Source organism: Narcine bancroftii, chromosome 11, assembly GCF_036971445.1.
Source record: "Narcine bancroftii isolate sNarBan1 chromosome 11, sNarBan1.hap1, whole genome shotgun sequence".
Taxonomy (NCBI): domain Eukaryota; kingdom Metazoa; phylum Chordata; class Chondrichthyes; order Torpediniformes; family Narcinidae; genus Narcine; species Narcine bancroftii.
This window is the reverse complement of record NC_091479.1, coordinates 98,730,135-98,743,416: the sequence shown is the minus strand read 5'-3', so window position 1 is coordinate 98,743,416 and position 13,282 is coordinate 98,730,135. Positions and strand designations below refer to the sequence as shown.

Here is a 13,282-nt window from a genome sequence, read left to right as displayed (position 1 = left end):
GAATTTTTTAGAGGGATCAAGATTAAATGGAAAATGCAGGGAACATATATCAGGAGTGTAAGCGTTCAGAGATTCAGTGGGTTATGTTGTGTCATTACCTTTGAAATGTCAGGCATTTTCTTTGTTAATTTTATATTCTGTGACTTTCTTGCCTTCACAGCTTTTGCAGAGTTGAATTTTGTTGGGGAAGCATAAATGGAAGGTTTACCCTGTGATATGTGCTGTGTAAATGCAAATGATTGTTGCTGTTACTTTTCGATATTGTAGTAATAAATTCTACAAACACTGAATATAATCCAGAAAACCAGTGGCATAAAACAGCAGATGACATTTACCTCAATTTCTAACAGTAGCTAATGTAGGCTGTTTATAGCAGCATATCTTGTAAATACTGAGATGTAGGTAACGCTGTGTTACATTTTGTTTCAAGTCTCAAGTCTGAATAAGACTATTAATGTAACCGAAATGCAGGTTTAGAAGGTGAAATCTCTGTCAACGTGAGTTCATTTAAAAGCAGCATTGATTTGTGCATCTGACAAGTGGCTTCATAGAATGGTTAACGTAATTATTCTTGGCAAAAATTTGACTTACAGTTCTTTTTAGATATGTTGCAGGAGGCGGGAATGAGGAATCTGTGACGAGCAAGGTTTTAGTTGGGCCACTGACAGTGTGTGTAGAATGAGCAGGTCTACTGAAATTACTAATATAAACCTTTTGATATGGAAGTCATCTTGTAGAAAGAGAATGCTAGTTGTCTTTTATTTACTCTGCTGGGTTTTCCTGTGTGAAAAACATGATTGTTCAAAGAAACAAGCCAGGGTTTCTACGAGTATGTCCCTGTGCAATTATTAATAGATTATATTGACTGAAATGCAGTTTCAGTCTGTGATTCCCTCATAGCCTCACCAGAAATAACCTTTCCATTAATAATCTTTCTTGATGATCCAGTGCATTAATTTCAGGTAATTTTGACTGTTCAAGCCACACTTCAAATAATCTATTAAGCTGAGGCTTCTGCACGTTGGTTTGAGTGGAAGTTAAGGAGTGCTGTTTCAAGAATAGCAAGCAATTTTCTCAGTGGCCTTTCCTGGTATTTTAAGAAGTAGTCATGCAGGAGAAACAGATTAAAGGGGTGAGATTTACAATGTGCTCTTTGGTGTAAAGCCTCACTTATTCCCTGAGCACATTGAGAATCCCAGGTGACTTACCCCGTGACTTTACGCTATCAGAACACTTTGAAAAAGTGCGCTGCGAGTTCCTTCTATATCCTCTCCGTTCATGCAGCTGCCTGTCTCAAGGATGGATTGAAGCACATGACGTTCACCATTTCATTTTATCATTCATTGCATTGCGTGCTTGTAGAATATAGACAAGATCAAAATATTGCTCTTTCCACTCAAGCAAGCACTTCATGAATTTGGAGGGTCCTGAGGCTAATGAAAGGTTGTGGCTCGATTTGAGAGGAGTGCTTTGCAGTGTCTAAATTGTCACAACACCTTCTGACAACCAGCAATGGATAAATGGAAATTTCCTTCAAATCCGCAACTGAATTCAGTCCCACGGCACAAGCAGTTCTCTACCACAGCCTCCAATCTTTTCCCTGGCAAATGTCTCGGGCTGATGTTGACGCTTCACAGACTTCATGACGTATTTGACCCCCAAATGAATTGTTGATCATACACTTGTGGAGTAAAAGCTCATAGAAATGCTGGAGGAACTCAGCCATTATGCAGTATCCATTGGAGGTAAGGATATATTACCACCATTTTGGGGCTTAGCCCTTCTTCAAGTAATAAGAAAGAACAGGAAGGCATAAGAATAAAGATTGACTGGTGGGGGAAAGGTTTTAATTAGATATGATAAGAGGAGAGGTGAGAATTGAATTTTGGCGCCGTGAAGGGAGTCAGAGGGGAGAGAGGGAGAGAGTGCGCGGGGGGGGGGGGGGGTGAAGAAGAAGACAGGAGGGCATTTAATGGAAACCAGAAAATTCGATGCGAGTGGGGAGGGAAAGTTGAGAACCACTGCTCTAGATCCAATTGTTACTGAAATATTTTGCTTGAGAAAAATTGTCATTGGTCCATTTCCTTTGGATTTGTGAAGCTGTGCACATAACGAGTCAATGAGGTATGATTAAAACAGTGATTTTCAAACCTTTTTCTTTCCACTCACCTACCATCTTAAGCAATCCCTAACTAATCACAGACATAGCGATTACTTAAATTGGAATGTGAGTGGAAAGAAAAAGGTTAAGAACCCCTGATTTAGATCAACAAGGAATGGGAGGTGGAATTTAACTCAGACAAATGCAAAATGTTTTGGACAATTAAACCTGGCCAGTAAATTGGAGGCAGATGCTGGAAAATCCTGTAAAAATGATATGCTGGAGGAACCCAGAGGGTCAAGTTGCATCAGAGTGGGAGAAAAAGATGGAAGAGACTCCTTGATGAAGAGTTTTGACCCCAAACATAATCAGTTCTTTTTTTCCCACTGATAACGCTCAACCCTCTGCTTCCCCAGCAGACCTGGTTCTTTGCTCAAGGTTCTAGTGTCTTTAATCTGTTGTGTCCCCGAGGTATAAGGAGAGTCTGCGTAGGTCTGGGCTTTCTTCCCTGAGGTGCAGTAGGCTGAAGGGTAACCTTACAGAGATTTATATAATCACAACGGTTAGATAAAGTGAAGGGTCACAGCCTTTTCCCCAGGGTAGGTGAGTCCAAAACGAAAGGAAGTAAAACATGAAAGTTTGCAGGTGCCATGAATGAAGTAAAAACACAATGCTGATTATGTACTTGTGGAGTAAAAGCACACAGAAACTCTTTCCTGTTGAAGGGGTAAGTAAGAGAAGGTGTCTACCTCGGCAAGGTAGAGTTCAAGACAGTATAGACTCAAGGTGAGGATACCTGAGGGGCAACTCTTTCACATTGAAGGTGGTAGGTGTGTGGAATGAGCTGCCAGAGGAAGTGTTGGAAGTGGATACAATGATAACATTTAAGACATTTAATCAGCTAGGTAGGCAATTTGGTTGGCATGGACAAGTTGAGCCACAGTGGCTGTTTCTATGTTGTGTAACTTGAGGACTGTATGAATTTATGGACCTGTGAACCAATTTGGGATATTTTACTACAGAGCGACCCCGAGTTACGATGTTCCAACTTACGATATTTAAAAGTTACCATGACCAGGATCCGTCTTGAACAGTTGGGCTCTACCTGTATCAACCTGGTTGCTTTTCCTTCTATGAAGCAAATGCTTCTTCCAATCAGCGCACGCAGATTGCTTCCCACCGACACCTCCCCCCCCCCCCCCCCCCCCCAAGTCATCATTTTGGTGCTCCTCTTGTAGACGTGCTTTGCTAGGCCCAACGCCTTTTTTTTAAAGAAAAAGGTGATTTGGAACATGGGCACGGATTGCCATCGCTGGGGAGGGAACGAGATTGAAGGGGGAGAGAGAGCGACGGCAATCTGCCCATGCTTTCCAACCAAATCACAACGTAGGTTGTGAAGTGACGCTGCTGCCCCTAGTTACCAAGCGTCATCTCGGCCTCCTGGCAGGAGCGGGGATGTTGGGGTCCTGGCAGGAGTGGCACAGAAATCTTTCTGTACAGGTAGACCCCAACTTACCATAATTTCACCTTGTGATACGAGTTTCAGAACCGAACCCCATCATAAGTAGGGGTCTACCTGTATGTGAAAAGTACTTTGTAAATACATCTCATTGCTCTTGTGATTTGATTGATGTAAGTGAAGCACAAGAGGGAAAATCTGGGTTGACACATTTTTCTTCTATCAGAAGGAATGTGAGAAACATTAAGAGCCTGGGGCAAGATGGATTTCTGTGACAAAAACCCAAACATGTTTCCATTTACCTTCTGAACAAATGCAGAGAGCACTTTATCTATACATTAATCACAAATGTTGCAATATGCTTTATGATTTGAGATCTGTTTGAATCAATATTTGAACATTCCTGTTGATTTCCAGTGATGTGAATTGAATTGTTTGTGGCATGTGTACTGACATACAATGAGAAGCTTTGTTTAATGTGCTTTCTAGGTAAGTCAGCCTGTAGTAAAGTGCAGCAGATAATTAGATTAGATTACTTTAATGCCATGTAATAATACAACAAAAGTCGTCAACTTATCCCTGCTTTAAATGCCCACAGAGTGGCACCACTAGCATTGCCTGGTGCTCCCCTCAATGAGAGAAAGAGAAGCAAGAGAGTTCCTTCAGAGACACAGAACATCCACGGGTTCGCCTCCAGAATTTCTGCTGCCTCTGCAGCTACACAGACTCCATGATCCATGGGCAAACCTGAGCTCCCAGCTCTGAACCTCCAATACAATCAGGAAGCTTTCAGTGCCCGAGGCCCCTTCTTGCCCTCAGCACTCCCTCGAATTCCAGTCCCGATACATAATTCCCACGAACAGCTTGTGTGGGTCCTTCAGCTGTTGAGCAACTCGCCGGACTGAGTCCGAGAGAGTGCAATAATAAATCAAAAGTGCAGGGTTCTGTTTTACAGTGAGTCAAAGAGTTCAGCGTATAGTGTTACAAAGACAAAGTGCAGGTTATACAGTCAAAACAGTGCGAGAACATAATCTTTTACTTAAGAGTCTGAAAACAACAGGAAGAAAACAGTATGCAAGTATCAACGTTTGTATTTTCAAGTCTGGAAATAGTGTGGATATATTTTGGATTTCCAGTTTTTAAAATAGAAAGTATGGAAAGGGTGCTTTGCAAACATGTATGAAGATATGGAATATTTATTTGCATTTGCTGTACTAGTAATGACTCCCAATCCACTCTGCCATTTGGACCATGAGGTTGTGTGATCATTTGCTTCTTTGATGCGATCTACTTGTTGCAGTAAAGCATCTGCAATGCAGATAAATGTAAAACAGAAAGTAGGAAAAATGAACCTTTTGAGCCTTCTCTACCCCACACTATGATCATGGATACACGAAAAGACGGCAGATGCTTCAGCTGCTGGAGGTACCCAGTGTGTCAGGCAGCATTTGTGGAGGGAAATGGACAAGGTTATAGGTTAAAACTAAGCTTCAGGTCTGAGAAAGGTGAGGAAAGATAGAGCAGGGAGGAAGGGTCAGTAGGTGGTAGGTTGACCAAGGCAGGCTGATGGACAGATGGAGCTAGGTTGGGGGCCAGGAGTGTTGGAATTGACAGGGAAGTTATAGCAGGCATGGGAGGGGGGAAAGAAGAAAAGGGCAAAGAGGCAGATGGAAATGGGGGGAATTGGGGCTGTAAAGGTGGAGATGACTTTGGGCAGCCCAGTTGGCACCAGTGATTGGGACTGGGGATCGAATCCTGCGCTAACTGTAAGGAGCTTGTACATTCTCCTTATGTCTGTGTGGGGTTTTCACCAGGGGCTCCAATTTCCTCCCACCTTTTGAAATGTACTGGGGGTGTAGTTTAATTGGGTGGCATGGACTCATGGGCCAAAATGGCCTGTTACCATGCTGTATGTCTAAATTAAAAAAAAATAATTAAAAATTTAAATTAATAAAAAAATTAAGTTTGCATTGCAGAAGTACTTCTTTTCTATAGAGTGCTCTGGGACATCCTGGGATCAGTGGAAGTAAGAGAGGGAGGAGATGATGTGGGGGAGAGAATATGGTGGGAAGAATGTATGAGTGGTGAGAGAGGTAGGAAATGGTGAAGTAATTTGAAAGGAGGAAGCTGGGGGTCTATCATCCAAACGTAATGACCTGACTTGGTTGTTCCCTCCATTCTTGGATCCTTTTTGCTCTACCTTCAATGTCAGTGTCCCACTATGAGGAAGAAAGGGGCCAGGGGAGTTGAAAAGGGATATCAGGTTGCAATGATATGTGAGTTAAGATGTAGACCCTGGTCACAATGTGCTGCCTTTGGGAAACAGGTATGATTAGTGCAGTGGCTTGAGCAGAGCTATTACTTCGCCAGTGCTGAGTTTGAATCCAGTGCTGTCTACAAGGAGTTTGTATGTTATTCCCATGACCTGCATAGGTTTTCTATGGGTGCGCTCTAGTTTAGAACATAAGAACATAAAAATAGGAGCAGGATTAGGCTATCCGGCCCATCAAGCCTGGTTCATCATTCTCTGTGATCATGGCTGATCTAATGATCAGTTCATCTTCCCCTGCCTGTCTTTTCCCCATATGGCTAATTCCCCTACTATTAAAAAATCTATCCAACATTGTCTTAAGTACATTTCCTTCCACTTTCCCCACCCTCCAAAAACATACAGGGTTAGTAGGTTAATTTTGTGTGATTAGGCGGCACAGGTTTCATGGGCCAGAAGGGTTAAAATTAAAAAGCCCGAAGACCAGCATCTCAAGTGAACTTTGAGAACTGTTTCTTTCCAATGGCTCTTGAATTCCCTCATTACACTAATTGTAACATGTTCCGACACCATGAAATGACTGGCTGATCTATTGTAACATCACATTTTTTCCTTGCACTATCTTCTTTGGCTTGGCTTCGCGGACAAAGATTTATGGAGGGGGTAAAAGTCCACGTCAGCTGCAGGCTCGTTTGTGGCTGACAAGTCCGATGGGGGACAGGCAGACACGGTTGCAGCGGCTGCAGGGGAAAATTGGTTGGTTGGGGTTGGGTGTTGGGTTTTTCCTCCTTTGCCTTTTGTCAGTGAGGTGGGCTCTGCGGTCTTCTTCAAAGGAGGTTGCTGCCCGCCAAACTGTGAGGCGCCAAGATGCACGGTTTGAGGCGATATCAGCCCACTGGCGGTGGTCAATGTGGCAGGCACCAAGAGATTTCTTTAGGCAGTCCTTGTACCTTTTCTTTGGTGCACCTCTGTCACGGTGGCCAGTGGAGAGCTCGCCATAGAACACTATCTTGGGAAGGCGATGGTCCTCCATTCTGGAGACGTGACCCACCCAGCGCAGCTGGATCTTCAGCAGCGTGGACTCGATGCTGTCGACCTCTGCCATCTCGAGTACTTCGACGTTAGGGATGAAAGCGCTCCAATGGATGTTGAGGATGGAGCGGAGACAATGCTGGTGGAAGCGTTCTAGGAGCCGTAGGTGATGCCGGTAGAGGACCCATGATTCGGAGCCGAACAGGAGTGTGGGTATGACAACGGCTCTGTATACGCTTATCTTTGTGAGGTTTTTCAGTTGGTTGTTTTTCCAGACTCTTTTGTGTCGTCTTCCAAAGGCGCTATTTGCCTTGGCGAGTCTGTTGTCTATCTCATTGTCGATCCTTGCATCCGATAAAATGATGCAGCCGAGATAGGTAAACTGGTTGACCGTTTTGAGTTTTGTGTGCCTGATGGAGATGTGGGGGGGCTGGTAGTCATGGTGGGGAGCTGGCTGATGGAGGACCTCAGTTTTCTTCAGGCTGACTTCCAGGCCAAACATTGTGGTGAATATTTATTATCCATCTTTGTATTTATGATCTCTTTTTAATGTATACTATTGATTTTTGTTCTACAAAGTACTTGTTCAGCTGAAGCAAGTAAGAATTTTGATGATCATGTAGATTGTACAATGTGTATGGCAATAAACTTATTATCACGATGAACTGTATAAAGCATCGGTGAGCCAAACTATTGTAATTTTCAGAGGGATTTAATGCTTCAAGCAAAGATTAAGATTAACAGGAGGTCAGACACTGTCTTGTGCGATCTCCCACTCTGCCACTGGCCTCGGCACAAAACCGAATGGAAAAACGCAGATGTATTGAAAAGATGTTTGGATGAATTTTAGGCCTGGTCCTGAGCTGCGAGTGGATGGGATATATACAGGCTTTGTAGAGGAATGTAAATGTAGGCAACTGTTTTAGTAGAAATTCTGCTTGACCCGCAGGAAAAAAAGAATCTCAGGGTTGCATGTGATATCATCTATGTACTTTGACAATAAATCTGAACTTTGAACTTAAAGCTAGTTTAGAAGTGTAATTATATATTAGTATTTGACATAGATTTAAATATTTATTTATTTTAAATATAGTCAAATCATTTTAAGTATCTTAAGTGGAGACATTAAAATTACTTTAAATGCCTTTGACACTGGACACACTGTTCTGAAGATGAGGATACTCACCTCCTGGAGAGCATTCCACCCTCACCTGTTGAGTGTACATGAATGGATAAAGCATATCAGGATGCACAGGCAGACTGGCAAAAGGCATCCCAGAGTGATGCTTATGAATTGGAACAGAAGTCGTAATGGCTAGAATCGGTCATGGTAACATGGTTCAGCCTTAAGCTAGAGGAATTAGTGGGGCGATGAAGAACTGGAATGCGTTTTGATCAGGTGAAAGTGGTGGAAGAATTAATTCAGCCATTAACCACAGAATGCTGGAAGAAGCTTGAGAGGTTGCATGGTCCACTTCTTGCAAATCCTTTTTGAAAAATGTGTGTGAATGGAAACACAAAATGGAATGTTTTATAACTCGCTCAGGTCACGTCAGTGAGTAGCTAATATATTGCAGACTTGACTTGACCGTAGACTTTTTACCCATTTAATAAATTGTGTACATCTTTGGAGATCCAAATTAATTCTGCTCAATCACCGGAACTGGCAGGTTCCACTGAACTTTCCTCAACACACCTCCCTCTGGCTCGCATTTGATCTATTTCCTGCTCTCTGGATTGCATTCCTGCTCATTTTCAGGGAGTTTTGTGGATTAAGGTCGGATTAACTCCAACATTAAGAGTGGGAACAAGATCGAAACATAAAGATTAAAAAAAAAGAAAAATGGGAAAAGCTATGAGAAATACAATAAACATGAGGTTATGCATGATACAGTATAATTGGTTACACAGGCTATATATCATGCCCCAAAAGTTAAATAAATGGGACCCAACAGTATCAGATAGATGTTTTCGCTGTAAGAAGGAAACGGGAACAACAGTACATGCAATTTGGGCATGTGAGAAAGTGGAAAAGTTTTGGGAAGATCTAAATCAGGTATTAAATAAAATTACAAAAAGCCACATACCAAAAAATCAAGAGATCTTTCTTCTAAGTAATATAAGAAGTAAAGAACTAGGCCTCAAATTAGATGAAGCACAAGAAAGATTTATTATGATAGCCTTAGCTGTAGCAAAAAAATGTATAATGTCAACCTGGAAATCAGAAGAGAGACTGAGAGTACAGCAATGGTACATAGAAATGAATAAATTATTCCATTGGAAAAAATAAAATACAATTTAAGAAATAACATTACAGTATTCGAACAAATTTGGGAACCGTACATGGAACACACAGACAGGGCCTACTGCGGACCTCCACCCCCTAAAATGATAGAATGAGAAGAAGATGAAATGAATTGACCCAGTGTGTAAAAGTAGATGTCACAATTTTCTTGTTTATTTTCATTTGTGATGACATTGTTTCATGGGTTTATTGTATTGTATATGTTGAATGTTTAATGGGTAGGGAGGGGGGAGGGAAGGGAGGGGGAAAAATGGGAGAAAATGACATTGTGTATATTCAAGAGGGAAATGTTTGTGTGTATTTTGGTTAATATGGTTCATAATGTGAAAAATAAAAATTATTTTAAATATAGTCAAATAATTTTAAGTATCTTAAGTGGAGACATTAAAATTACTTTAAATGCCTTTGACACTGGACACACTGTTCTGAAGATGAGGATACTCACCTCCTGGAGAGCATTCCACCCTCACCTGTTGAGTGTACATGAATGGATAAAGCCACTAAGCCTTCCTCTCTCTTAACATTATGCTATAGGTGTAGACTTCTACAGCACAGAAACAGGCCCTTCAGCCAACTTGCTTACTTGACCATGCTCTATTTACCTGTGTTTGGCATGCATTCCTCTAAAGCTTTCCTAATCCATGTACCCATCTAAAGACACAGGAGGTGGAGAGAACAGAAAGTACGGCAACTTCTTCTAATTATGTATCTGGCAAAGTGCAGTTTGTGGAGCCTCTTACATATAAATTATGTACATAAAATCAATCTCATTCACTTACAGCTGTGTAATCATTAACCATGATTGACAAGAAAATTACCTAATCATTCCCACATGCAGACTATGGACAAGTATATACAGACAAACATATTCTTGTGAAAGGGACACGAACATTTTCTGCTTCGCTATCATTGAGACCTCATTCATCTTAATCCGAAGGCAAAATAACGCCAGATGTTAGAAATAAAAGCGAAAAAACACTGGGAGGCCAGATGAAGAGTTTTTTTGGCTCGAAACGTTGCTTTCCACAGATGCTGCCTGACCTGCCAAGTTCCTCTTGTACTTTGTGTGTTGCTCCAGTTTTCCAGCATTTGCTGACTTCTTATTTACCTTCGAAAGAATGGGAGGCGTCGATTTGAAGATATCTATCAGTGGGATGGAGCCACTACGGCACTCACATGGCTTGAGGCCCAAGAAATGGGCAAGCCTGAGGCTACTAAAATCAGAGGTAACATAGCAATCAAATTGGTCATGGGAATAATGCCCTTTGAAACTGTAGATAAGGTTCTGAATCTGTTATTGTGCCGCAGGTTAAATTATCAACTTTCTTGGCTTTGATTTAAGAAAATGAATGACACATTTAAGCTTTAGGTTAAAGACATCCTGTGTAATCCCTTCAGCGTGGTCCTCAAAGGGCTTTGTGTTTGAAACACGGTCACATGAGGAATATAGGAAATGTAGCTGTCATCTTCAAAGAAATGTTCGGGGGATGTTGGTCACCTGGGTGTAATTGGGTGGCGCGGGCTCGTGGGCTGAATGGGCCAGTTACCGAGCTGTATGTCTCAACTTAATTGAAATTTCAAGATTCTTTTATTGTCATGTAATAAAATAGAAAATGTAACAATACACAAAAGTTCCTTTAGCCTGCCATAAGGCTGGCAAAGAGTCACCATTAGTATTGTCCAGTGTCCCTTACAGTAAGTTCTGTTAATAGGAACTTGTAAATGACCAAATCATTGGTTTTACTTATTTATCTATAACTGTTCAATATTATCTCTCACCCCTCTGTTCAAAATAGTTTTATTTACCTAACTGTATCTACTCAATACCATTGATCTTTACTGTTTAGTTAATTTAACTTTGCCTTTTTGTGTCAATTTACTTGCTAAAGCTATTAACACTTTTCCTCTCCGTTCACCTCCATTGATAACTGGTTTTCAATCTATATCAGTCTATCTATATTCCTATTTGTCTGTTTATGTCTCAGTCAACGCCTCACCTCTGGCTATTTCGAGCTCTGTTTATATCCTAATCTCACTGACTACATTTCCAAGTCATTTGTCCCTCTGTTCAATCTATCTACATATATATCTATTAGCACCACGCTGTTACAGGGCCAGTGACCTGGGTTCAAATCTGGCGCTGTCTGTAGGGAGTTTGTATGCTCTCCCATGATCTGCTTGGATTTTCTCCAGGTGCTCTGGTTTCATTCCACCCTCCAAAATGTACAGGATTGGTAGGTTAATTGAATGGCTTGGGCTTCAATGGCCGGAATGGGCTTCAAGTTCATTTATCATCTTATTGCACACGTACAACCCGACAAAGCAGCGCTCTCCAGTGCTCAGTTGAAACATGCAGAAACACCACCAGACTTAACACACATGCAGACAAGCAGTAAAAATGCAGGACAAATATACATAAATACATACATACATACATATATATAGTTTAATAAATGGTAGAGTCTCGCATGGTTATTGCGAGCAGTTCCTTGGGTCCTTCAGCGTTCTCACTGCCCGTGGGAAGAAGCTGTTCCTCAGCCTGGTGGCGCTGGCTCTGACTCCTGTACAATGCTGTCTTGTTAAAAATTAAAAAAATGAATTGCTCAATGCTTTCACCATTCTACACAGAGAGAGATTCACGTTGCTACGTGTAATTTTCAATGAATCAAGGAAACCTATCTAAAAACTACCCTCATGTAATAACAGTGGATAAATCTAAAACCTCAGTGTTCTGATTTATTGTCACAGAACTTGCATGACATCACCCTGAGATTATTTTTCCTGTGGGACAGGCAGAATTTCCACCTATTGGTAGTGCAGTAGTTGTAATGGTCGTTGCAGCCTGCAGCAAGTCGCCGTTGATTGCTGACAAGCTGACACAATCCACAAATTCAAGCTGTGAAAGAAACCCGCATTTTTCTTTATCTATACTTGGTCATTGACTCTGTCTGAAGAAAATGTAATATCTCAGCAGAAACACATGTATGGGTGTACCTTCACCCTACCTTAAGTACATCTCAAAGTTCTGCACACTATCTTTGAAATGTAGTCATTGCTGTGATGTCATATACATAGGTCATATACATTGAATGGTAGACAATTGAGGAGTGCAGAGCAACAAAGGGATTTAGGAGTTATGGTAAATAGTACCCTCAAGGCTGATACTCAGGTAGATGGTGTGGTGAAGAAGGCATTTGGAATGTTGGCCTTCATAAATCGGAGTATTGAATTCAAGAGTAGGGAGGTTTTGATGAAATTGTACAAGGCATTGGTGAGGCCAAATTTGGAGTACTGTGTACAGTTTTGGTCACCAAATTATAGGAAAGATATAAACAAAATAGAGAGAGTGCAGAGAAGGTTCACGAGAATGTTGACATGATTTCAGGGTCTGAGTTACAGGGAAAGGTTGTGCAGACTGGGGCTTTTTTCTCTGGAGCGTAGAAGATTGAGAGGGGACTTGATAGAGGTGTTTAAGATTTTAAAAGGGACAGACAGAGTAAACGTGGATAGGCTTTTTCAATTAAGAAAGGGGGAGATTCAAACTCGAGGACATGGTTTAAGATTGAAGGGGGAAAATTATAAGGGGAACATGAGGGGAAATTTCTTTACGCAGAGGGTGGTAGGGATGTGGAATGAACTTCCGACAGACGTGGTCGAGGCGGGATCATTGGTTACATTTAAGGAAAGACTGGATCGTTACATGGAGAGGAGAGGACTGGAGGGGTACGGACCGGGTGCTGGTCAGTGGGACTAGGAGGGTGGGGATTTGCTACGGCATGGACTAGTAGGGCCGAACTGGCCTGTTTTGTGCTGTAAGTGGTTATATGGTTATATGTAGGATTCTCATTAGCCAATGTTTCTGGTAATAGACAGCAATGTGATAATGTAAAGTGAAAAATGAAAGTCTGCAGACGCTGTGATTGTTGGGCAGAAATGCTGGAGGAACTCAGCAGGGTCTCACAGTGCCCATAGGAGGTAAAGATATATCACCAAAGTTTTGGGCCTTAGCTCTTCTTCAACGTACGAGTGAAAAGCAGGCAGGCACCTGAATTAAAAGTTGGGGGATAAGGAAAGCAAAGGCAGGGGGAAAGGAGTACAGACCAACAGACAACTTGT

At 41.7% G+C, this 13,282-nt stretch overlaps 1 protein-coding gene across 9 annotated transcripts in view; it reads left to right on the top strand.

Moving 5' to 3' along the window:
* LOC138746189 (chemokine-like protein TAFA-2) overlaps positions 1-13,282 on the top strand; it is a 266,704-nt gene that overhangs the window by 68,661 nt on the left and 184,761 nt on the right. Inside the window, exon 1 of one of the 9 annotated variants that reach the window (XR_011346787.1) lies at positions 12,287-12,335. The exons of 7 other annotated variants lie outside the window; for them this stretch is intronic. The gene's annotated coding sequence lies outside the window, so the exon portion shown is untranslated. One more of the 9 variants, XR_011346788.1, reaches the window with a different exon arrangement.